The sequence below is a fragment of the Triticum aestivum genome, chromosome 5B (genome assembly GCF_018294505.1).
Source record: "Triticum aestivum cultivar Chinese Spring chromosome 5B, IWGSC CS RefSeq v2.1, whole genome shotgun sequence".
Classification (NCBI taxonomy): Eukaryota; Viridiplantae; Streptophyta; class Magnoliopsida; order Poales; family Poaceae; genus Triticum; species Triticum aestivum.
Window position 1 is genome coordinate 349782112 of NC_057807.1, and position 10065 is coordinate 349792176.

The window sequence follows — 10065 nt, forward strand, 5'->3', positions numbered from 1 at the left end:
ACAAAAGTTAACATATAAACAGATTTTATATAATTTTGTACTAACTTTGTACTAAGTCAACGACCCTTATTTTGAGATGAAGGGAGTACTAACTGCTAGATGCGTGCATCGACCCTTTTTAGTCGGAGTGAATGGCATCGTTCTTTTTCTTAGACTGAATCACATTGCAATTTTAATAAACTGTAGGCTAAGTTATAAATCACTTTTTGGTAATTATTCTTTAGAAATAACTTTTTAGGCTATGTGATATTTGTCATTGTATGAAATAACATGTGGCATTTCTCTCATTGCAAACTGCTTTTCCCCCTATGAAAATAAGCAAACACCGCTCATTTTCCTTGTATCTTAAAAAACCAATTCACTCTTAGGGCACAACACTCACACCCACATCTCATTCTCCTGGTCTGCTTTCCCCGTCACGACTTCTCACTGTCACCTCCCCTCGACACTGTCACCTCCCATCGACACCACAACATTCTGCCCATGTCTTCCTCTCACCGCCATCTTCTCTCCCCTCCATGGTGTCCCTGGCCAATTCCCCGTGCTAAGGAGTGCACATCGTCGTAGCCAACTACTTAGGCCAAAAGGAGGAGTAACATTGACTTATTCAAGCGAAGGTAGATATTGTTATGTTTATTACGGTCTAGCAAGAGAAACACAATTTATGTGTATATATACATTGAACATATAAGTACCAAAACGACATGGACTCTGCCACACACTCACGCGCACTGCACGCGCACGTAAAAAAACGAGCATCCACATATACAAAACATGCAATCAGAAGAAAGAAGAATACATTGAGTGGCTTGATAGGGTTTCGCATGGTGGCGGAGCTTCACAGTCAGGCAACAGTGCGGATGAATACCACCTATGGATTTGGCTTCTTAATGGCATGGCTAAGTACGCAAGTGCCTCAGACTTTGGCATGAGACATCTGGGAAACAAGTTCACTCCAGCGAGATGTAGAGTTCTATAAAAAAAGGGAGTACCTAGAACTCATCTAGATGAGATATAATTTGGTCTCATTCACTTTGAAAACAAGAACAGATACAATCCACGTCAGCACACACGCATCTTATAGCATCACATCCAATGGCTATAAAAGGTGAATGAGACCAAATTATATCTCATCTAGATGAGTTCTAGCAAAACTGATAAAAAAAGTATATTTCAGGATCTGGGGTTAGCAAATTTACTCCCAAATGATTAATACCATAGAAACATGAAGATGGATGCATGTCTGCTAATTGTAGCTATTATATCTTATTAGGTGGATTAACATTACATTGCTAAGATTATTAAATTAGCAGTGCACCCATGATGCTCTCACACAAAATTACACGCGTTCACTAAGAGAAGCATAGCGAACATTAGTCTGTAAGTAAATGATTTAAATAAATTATACCTCAACCAGCCTTGTCGCGCTCTAGTGTTGCCGCCGCCCTCGTTCACCGTATAATCTACGGCCCAGGTCGTTCTGCCTATGTAAGAGACACAAGACATAGGAGACATGAGGAATGGAAGTGAGAATCGATATGAGGTCAGAAAATCATTTATCTGTATCTTCAATGAGGCAAATCCCCCTTCTGAATTGGCAACAGTTATCAAACCTTGCAATGCACCCATGATGGTCCATGTCAAACACAACTAAATATTTGTATAGTAAATAATGAAACCATATTACAATTCTCGTCCGCTTCTCCTCGTACTTCTCTTCTACTTCCCTGTCAAACTGCAACCTCATATAATTTCTCACAAGCATAAGCATGGGGCATCCTGGTGGCGCATAGTTCTTTAATATATGATTTGCACTCTTGCTGTGTTGTGTACTACTCATCTTGGCGCAGAATACCCCTGTTGGCACATAGTTCTTTAACACAAATGTTTCAACTGTCTCATCACAAACAAGCACGCCTGCTCTGAAAATGATTTTTCACTCCAACAAATAGACCAAAAGGCATGTCGTTTAGATTTATCCTATATGTTGTTCCGAAGGTGTACTGCAATTTGTTGTTCACATTAGCCCACTTCAGACTGTTGATCCTCCCCTCCTTGTCAGCTTGAACCCGATAAGTGAAGTGTTGATCTTTGGAACCAAGCTCTTGAAACACCTTCATTGTCTCATCTTCTGCTTGTTCACGGCTTATTTTCACACAGGTTCCATAGAGCTCTTTTTGCAAGGCACATTATCCATTTTCCCAAAACCGATAATGTTGTATACCTTTGCTAGGTTCACAATTTTCTGCTGCAGGTTTTTCACCAAATCCCTGTTGTACACATCTATATGTTTGTGTGACATCTAATGTATTGTCTGACCATAAGTGGGAGAAAGCGAGTGGTTGTGCTCCTCGTGATGCTCGGCCATGTACCAACCATTGTCCTTTGAACGTAATAGTCCTATGAGAGCAGGGCATTCACAAACGGCAAGAGTGCGTGTTCTCAACTATTAGCTTCCCCTCTATAACAAATGAACAAACCAAAACGTCAGCTTCATAATTCAGCACTCCAGTGATCTAGCACTGCATTATGGAATTAAGCAAGTAGTTGAACATACCGCACAACCGCAGACCATCTCCTGCATGTATTTTGTCCTCTGCACATTTAGACTGCTCCCAGTGTATCAAAGTTAATCCCTAGTTTTGGTAGTGACATTGTTGTCGGGGTTTTCAGCAAAACATTCCACTGCTGAAACCCTTCCTGGGAATGGTTTTCTATCAGGCTCAGCAGTACCAATCCTTACTCTGCAGGGGTATAATGTCGATCAATATTTGGTAAGGCTATAAAACTAATTCTGAATCAAAACAGATGGGCATCATCAGACTCCATCAAGCACCTGATCATCATAATTATCTGATAAAACTAATTCTGAATCAAAACAGGCTCTGGACTTTACTCTGCAGCATAAGCCTTTGAATTAACATACTAATATAGTATTACAGTTGCTAGTAACCAAGCACCTGATCATGATAATTTCACCGTCTAAAAAAATCATGATAATTTCACAGGCACAAGCAGACGTACAACAGAATCAAATAGCCCAGTGCTACATGCAAAGACTGCATTTTTGAATTTGTACTTGAACAAGGAGTCTGAAGAACTCAATGAATGCCTGAACTAGCCTTTTCTCATACTGAAATTTTATACGCTTGGACAACTGATAAAACGAGTGAGCAAAAATTGTATACCTACGCGTCCAACCTGGACTTTTTGGGTCGATTTTGCTCCAATGAATACTCGGATGCTTGAGCTGTTTCTACAGCTGCCTCCTGTGGAGCCACCTCTGCCACACAGATCTGCATGCCCGCACTTGATGCAGACAAGGCCGTCAGCTCGCCGGCAGGCGGTGCTCCAAGGGTATGTCGCTATCGTTCACATCCTCCTCCAGCACAGTCCTGCATCTCCACCGGTAGCTGCAAAAGGAAAACCACGCCGAGATGAGATCTACAATAATGCCCAGAAACTAACACAAAAACCAAACCGATCCGCATGTGCTAATCGGTTGCATCAAGAACTCCATCTTCGCGAGTAGCAGCAATCGCCTCCTCGCACACGGTGGCTCCGCCGTCTCGCCATTGTTCAGATAGGAAAGCTCCACACTCGTGAGATAGGACACAGCCTCTCCCAGCTACCCACCACTGCATTTACTCGGTGTCTGTCGAACTAACTGGAAAGCAGCAGTTCTGAACCGTGGACCATGACGGCGTCCACATCTCGAGCCACAGCTCTGCTCTGATCAGTAGACGCCGTACAAACGGCCGTCACGGTCCTTGCCCACCTGACAGGTCTGCCCCACTACATATATCTCAATTTTGCAATTCCTGGTCGAACACGGACCTGTCAGGCGCATTCAATGCAACGAATCACAACGCAGTACCGAACGGGATAGATAACGAGTTCATAGGTGCTCGAGTTCACATACTCTGCGTCCAGAACAATTTGCATACTTCCTTATCACAAACCTAAGGCACCTGATCAGACATGGATGATCACATTAGCGTGTGGCAGTAATCCACTAATCCCTGCTATCATCCAGTACAAGAAATAAATCCTGAATCTGAACACAAAATTAATGTCATGAAGCGCGAGAAATAAAGCTTCAAGCTTCACAAAATATCAACGGATTTAGAGAACTAATTTAGTTGATATAAAAAAATTATATGATACAATATTGAGGGGACACAATTATCCATTCAATTAATAATTGAGCAAATAGGCAAGAAAAATACCCATAGCCAGACATCGGCTTCTCTCAACTGCTTGTTCAACCTATCAACTTTTAAGTGCAGACTTGCCTGCCATTAGGCACAAGAATGGATCAGAAAATTTCTAGCTTCCCGTATAACAGTCTACCAATTAGCCCCTGTGAAAGCACTATAAAATAAATGGAACATGACACTGAGAGCTAAATTTAGTAAATCATCCTGGCACATCAGAAAAAACAGAGTTTATTTATGACATGACTCGGATGGTTGTACGATACGCCATAGTTAGGGGCAATACACAACTGACGAAGCAACATGACATCAAACAGGGTAAGCCGTATTTGCAAGATAGTGTAACAGTAGATGGAGGAAGTACAGGAAAGAAGCAGATCATGCATGGAGACTTAGTAGACAGGTCGTCAAACTGGAACCCACCTACGCATGATGGCATCAGTGGCCATGCATAGCAAGATGTCGCCCATGGTGCAATCTGTGCCTCGCAAGTAAGCTGCCTTGGCTTATGGACGCAATGGAAACTTCAGTAGTGGCAGTGGTGCCCAACCTAAGGAGGCGGACGGCAGGGGCTGCAGGAGCAGCACACGCCAATACAAAGCCAAGGCAACCTGGGAAGCAAAGGCGGCGACAATGACTTGCTCACCAGGGGCCAGTCTGCCAAGCATAAATCCCCTTCTCATTAAAAGTTGTAGCCATGACCGAAGACGACCTTGCAGAGTGCCCCACCATCCTATGCCTCAAAACACATACCGGCGAGAGAGCGTACCAGTTTAGAGAAGCCCTTATGAAAATATTATTTAGTTAGAAGGCTAGCTGCTGATGAACATTGATTTTAGAACTGTATGAACATATTCACATAATGTTACAGTTAATCCCAAAAATCTAGTATTGAACTATCCATAAAGTGATCTAAAATGATGAAAAGTTGAGAACAGAAAGCAAACAACATCATCAAAACATTCTCCCATTTAAGACATTACTACAGCAAGAGAATTGAACTATCATATAGTATTGGCATCAATGTTGTCATTGAACTTCTATCAATGCTTTTGGAATAGTTATGGTCAGAATGGGCCATTTGTTTTGAGATTTGACCAGTACGCAGTATATTCTCATATAGCAATCTGTACATGAACACCAATCTAAAGCAACTACTCCTAAAGCCGTAGATCAGTCCTACTCCGTAAAGGCCCAAGCTTTAAAATTTCCCCAAGCACCACCACGCCTAGGCTATCCTTGCACCCAAACCTAGAGGGAGGAGAAGAGAGCAGAGGTCGTGGTAGTACTAGATCGACGGACTACTTGAAGGCATCCAGGTTGTCGGCCTTCTTCTCTATCATCTCAGCCATGGCGGCGATGGCATCAGGGATCTCCCTCCGTCACCAAAATCACCATGCCCCGTTGCTCAATCACATAGCCCGATCCAAGATCGCAAGGGCTGGCACGCGATCTGTTAGAAGAGAGGACGACTGAGGATAGAGATAGTCTGTGGAGGAGCAGGGCGGCCGGGAGCTCGATCAAGTCCACGCCCTCCTCGACGTCAAGGGCGAAGTAGCTCCGGGCGGCTGCGTCGAGCACACATCGGCGACCTCGGTCCGTCGCAAGTGGCAGGTTGCGGAGGGGAAGCAAGCGGCATCAGTGGTGGTGATTCTGGAGGCCGATTTCCCCTGCAGCTCACGAGATCGGGAGGGTGAGGGTGGGCGGCGACCAGATCGGGAGGGTGAGGGTGGGAGGCGAGAGAGAAAGAGAGGTGGGCACCCTGGACCTGGAGGCCTCGCTCGTTCTTGCGTGCGGGTCGTGGAGGTTTTTTTTCCCGCTAGTTTTTCTTCGTAGGTTTATTTTCGTTCGATTCTGTCGCTTGCGAGAGAACTACGTGGACGTGGTTTTGGTTGGTTTTTTTGGAACTGTGAGGTGGGATCGAGAACTATATGGCGCTTTATGCGCCCGTTCAGGGTACTGGCGCTCGCAGCTGCACCTATTGGGTCGGCCCAAAACTACGAAGTGCTCGCATAACCACTAAAGCCACTAGCCACTTGTGACACAATTTAGTGCTAGAGGTTTAACAACAAACTGTAGCGCGCTATTTACTGCGCATAAATATTAGGAAAACATGAAATTTTTTGAAAAAGATGTGAACGAAATTTGAAAGTTCACCTATTAAAGAAAATCACGTATTAGAAAAAAGTTCATGCACTCAAAAAAGTTCACTGATTTCGAAAATGTGTTCATTGATGTTGAAAAAAAGTTCATCGATTTTCAAAAAGGTTCACAAATTTTAAAAAAGTTCATCAACTTCAAAAAAAGGTTAATAGATTCTAAAAAAAGTTCACAAATATGAAAAAGTGTTCATCAACTTTGAAAAAAAAGTTCATCAACTTTCAAAAAGAGTTCACAAATTCAGAAAAAGTTCATCAATTTTGAAAAGAATTCATCGATTCTAAAAAAGCTCATCAATTCTCGAAAAAGTGCACAAATTTAGAAAAAACAGTTCATCGATTTTGAAAGACAAAATTTAACCGACTTGAAAAAGGTTCACGGATTTAAGAGAAATTAAAAAATATAAGTAAAAGAAAGAGAAAGGAAAAAGGAAAAAATAGAACAAGACAAGAGGGATAAAAGGAAGAAGATATCACGCATGGCATTGTCGCCTGGTGGCTACTGCATGTTATCTAGCTCAGCGAGATCGCGGGTTCGAATCACCTCCGAATTCAGTTTTAGCAAAGAAAAACAAAGCTAAATCGGCCAACCCATCTCGTAGGGAAGGTGTGCGCCGCTTTGCGTTTAACGCATTAACGGGCGCAACGGGCGCCAAATAGGAAACGCCAAAGAAACTGATGAAACGCGAAGTAATCGAGCGCTGGCTTGTTGTGCGCTGGGTCTGGCCCATTTATCCATCCAAATGAGTGATCGCTCCATCGAGAGAGAGCCCTAACGACCCACCTCCGGAGAGCAGCTAATTAACGAGTGCTCCTTCGGGAGCCTCGCAACGATCAGCGCCACTTGGCGCGCTCTCAGCTAATTAACCGGTTTTCCTTAGCTTTTTGACATAAAAAAATTTAACTTTTTTCAAAAAATATGTTTTTTTGCGATAGTCACGGTTTTGCTTCCGCGAGAGGCACGGTTTTGCTTTCGCAAGAGTCACGGCCGTGCCTCTCGAAAACGAAAAAAATGCGTTTTCTATTTTTTTTTTCCTTTCGCGAGAGTCACGATTTTGCTTTCGTGAGAGGCACGGTTGTGCTTTCGCGAGATTCACGGCCGTGCCTCTCGAAAATGGAAAAAACCGCGTTTTTTGTCTTTTTTTTCGTGAGAGTCACGGTTTTGCTTCCACGAGAGGCACGGTTGTGCTTTTGCGAGAGTCACGGCCGTGCCTCTCGAAAACAGAAAAAATGCGTTTTCTGTATTTTTTTCTTTCGCGAGAGTCACGGTTTTGCTTCCGTGAAAGGCACAGTCGTGCTTTCACGAGAGTCACGGCTGTGGCTCCCCGGAAACGAAAAAACGCGTTTTCTCTCCTTTTTTCCTTTCACGAGAGCCACAATTTTGCTTCCGTGAGAGACATGGTTGTGATTTCGTGAGAGGCACGGGCGGGCCTCTTTCGAAAAGGAGAAAAAAACCATGCTCCCGGTTCAGTGTTTTTTTCCGGTTTTTCTATGAAAAATGTTCGTCAAAATCTATCAACATGGGATCTAGTTTTGAAGATCTCGACGCGAGGAATCCAAAGGAGAAAGCGGTTTGAGATTGGGACGTACGGTTTAAGAGATAAAACATTTTGAATAAACGTATCTACGAAAAAAATAGAAAACTTTCAGGTTGCGACAAGTGGCGCACATACAACGCGCCACTTGTCGTAACCTGGGGAGTTGGATTGATCTTTGCAAGGAGTACTTCGATTTCGCCACCTCCCACCCACACTCGAGCCCGTAAAAAGAAAATCCTAAGCTCCATCGAGGCCGCCGCCGGAATTTCCTATTTGCCGCTCGTTGCGGCAAGTTGCCGAGCCAACGCGCAGGCGAGCGGCCGACTGACACGACTGGGCCGGCCCATTTGAATAGATCGTGTTGGCACTACCCCATCCGGTTTTGGGAACCTTCCAGAAGGTTCCCTGAACCGGTTTTTTGTTTATTTTCTATGGTTTTTTCATTTTATCTATTTTCTTTCTATTTCTTTGTGGTCAGGTTTTTCTTTTTCCGGTTTTTTTATTCAATTTAATTTTTCTTTTACCAGAAATATTCAACATTCAAAAAAAGTGCAAATTTTTGATAATGTTCCCGTTTTCAAATTTTGTTCCTACATTTAAAAAATGTTCGCATTATAAAATTGTTTGGGAATTTCAAAAACTGTTCCTGTTTTCAAATTTTGTTCCTACATTCAAAAAATGTTCGCATTATAAAATTGTTTGGGAATTTCAAAAAATGTTCCTGTTTTCAAATTTTGTTCCTACATTCAAAAAATGTTCGCATTATAAAATTGTTTGGGAATTTCAAAACATGTTCCTGTTTTCAATTTTTTTCCTACATTCAAAAAATGTTCGCATTATAAAACTGTTTGGGAATTTAAAAAAAATGTTCCTGTTTTCAAATTTTGTTCAGAGATTTCAAATATTGCTCTCTTATTTTCTAAATATTTTCGAAACAACATTCATGAAATTCTGAATATTTTTGTTTTTGTTTTCTTTTTAGGTTTTCTCCTTTTCTTTTTCAAGTTTATTTTTCTTGTCGATCTTTTTTGAAAATTTCACATATCATTCAGAATTAAAAAAAAATCCTCATTTTGAAATTTGTTCACAAATTCCAAAAATATTTACAATTTCAAAAAATGTTTGTGGTTTCAAAATTTTGTTCACAATTTCAAAAAATGTTCTCGTTTTCAAAATTTGTTCACAAATTAGAAAAATGTTCGGGTAGTTACAAATAATGTTCAGGCTTTCAAATTTGTTCAGAATTTTAAAAATGTTTACTTTTTTAAAAAACTGTTCACAAATTCAAAATACTTTTGTGGTTTCTAATTTTTGTTTATCTTTTTTGAAAAATGTTTGAAATTCGAAATTTTATTTGTGTTTTTAAAAAATGTTCACGTTTTAAAAAGAAAGATTTGGACCTTCGAGAAAAAACTCTACCTTGGCTTGTTCGTGTCACACGGTCCGCTCGCTACAGTACATCTTTGAGCTGCCCCTCTCCTTAGTGCTTTTAGAATTCCGTGGTGTATAACAGTCACCAGCGCAGTGTCAGATCGAGTGGCTAGCGAGAGGTATTCAGTAACCACAGGTGGTGAGTTCGATCCCCCACGGGGGCGCCCTATTTTTACCTACACCGCGTTTGTTCGCTCACTGCAGTGCTGCGAATGGGCCAGCCCACTTGGTGGCCCCCGCCGCCGCCTCCACACAAATGGCCGCCGCCGCCGGACTCCACATGGCGACCGCCGCGCGTCGGAGGCTTTCCCTAGGTTACGAATCCTGCATCTCCTTCTCCAAAGGCAATTCGCCCCCTCTCTCGCCGACATCGACAAAGATCTCCGACCTATGCTCCTCCTTGTACGGCTTCTCCGGTAACAGCTCTATCGTGGTGGTCTGTGGCTCCAGTTCCAGTAACCCAAGCTGCAATGCTGCCATGCTGGTCCTGGAGAGGGCGTTAAATGGGTCCTGGGGACCTCATCATTCTGGATCGCATTACTACCATGGGGAACCTCAAAGGATAATTGCTCCCGTCTGGCAAATCTCGTAAGTAGGCCATTTTTGCATCTAAAATATAGCTTATGTATTCGTTCGTGCGCTCTTTTGGCCTTTTGCCTCTCCTTTGCGTGACTCACTTACATTCAATCTTGAACTGGATCAGGTTCACAAATCCGGAGG

General features: G+C 42.6%; 1 long non-coding RNA gene across 4 annotated transcripts; it reads right to left on the reverse strand.

Moving 5' to 3' along the window:
- Positions 1-651: 651 nt before the first annotated feature.
- LOC123111813 (uncharacterized) lies at positions 652-6006 on the reverse strand. Of its 4 annotated transcripts, XR_006454767.1 has the most exons (6): positions 4641-6001; positions 4230-4295; positions 3923-3971; positions 3189-3837; positions 2558-2744; positions 652-2461 (listed from the first exon to the last, which is right to left on the reverse strand). It is a non-coding gene; the product is annotated as an uncharacterized lncRNA (long non-coding RNA). The 4 variants fall into 4 exon arrangements; XR_006454766.1 differs by having other exon boundaries at positions 3923-5001; positions 5507-6006; XR_006454765.1 differs by having other exon boundaries at positions 3923-4295; positions 4641-6003.
- Positions 6007-10065: the final 4059 nt, after the last annotated feature.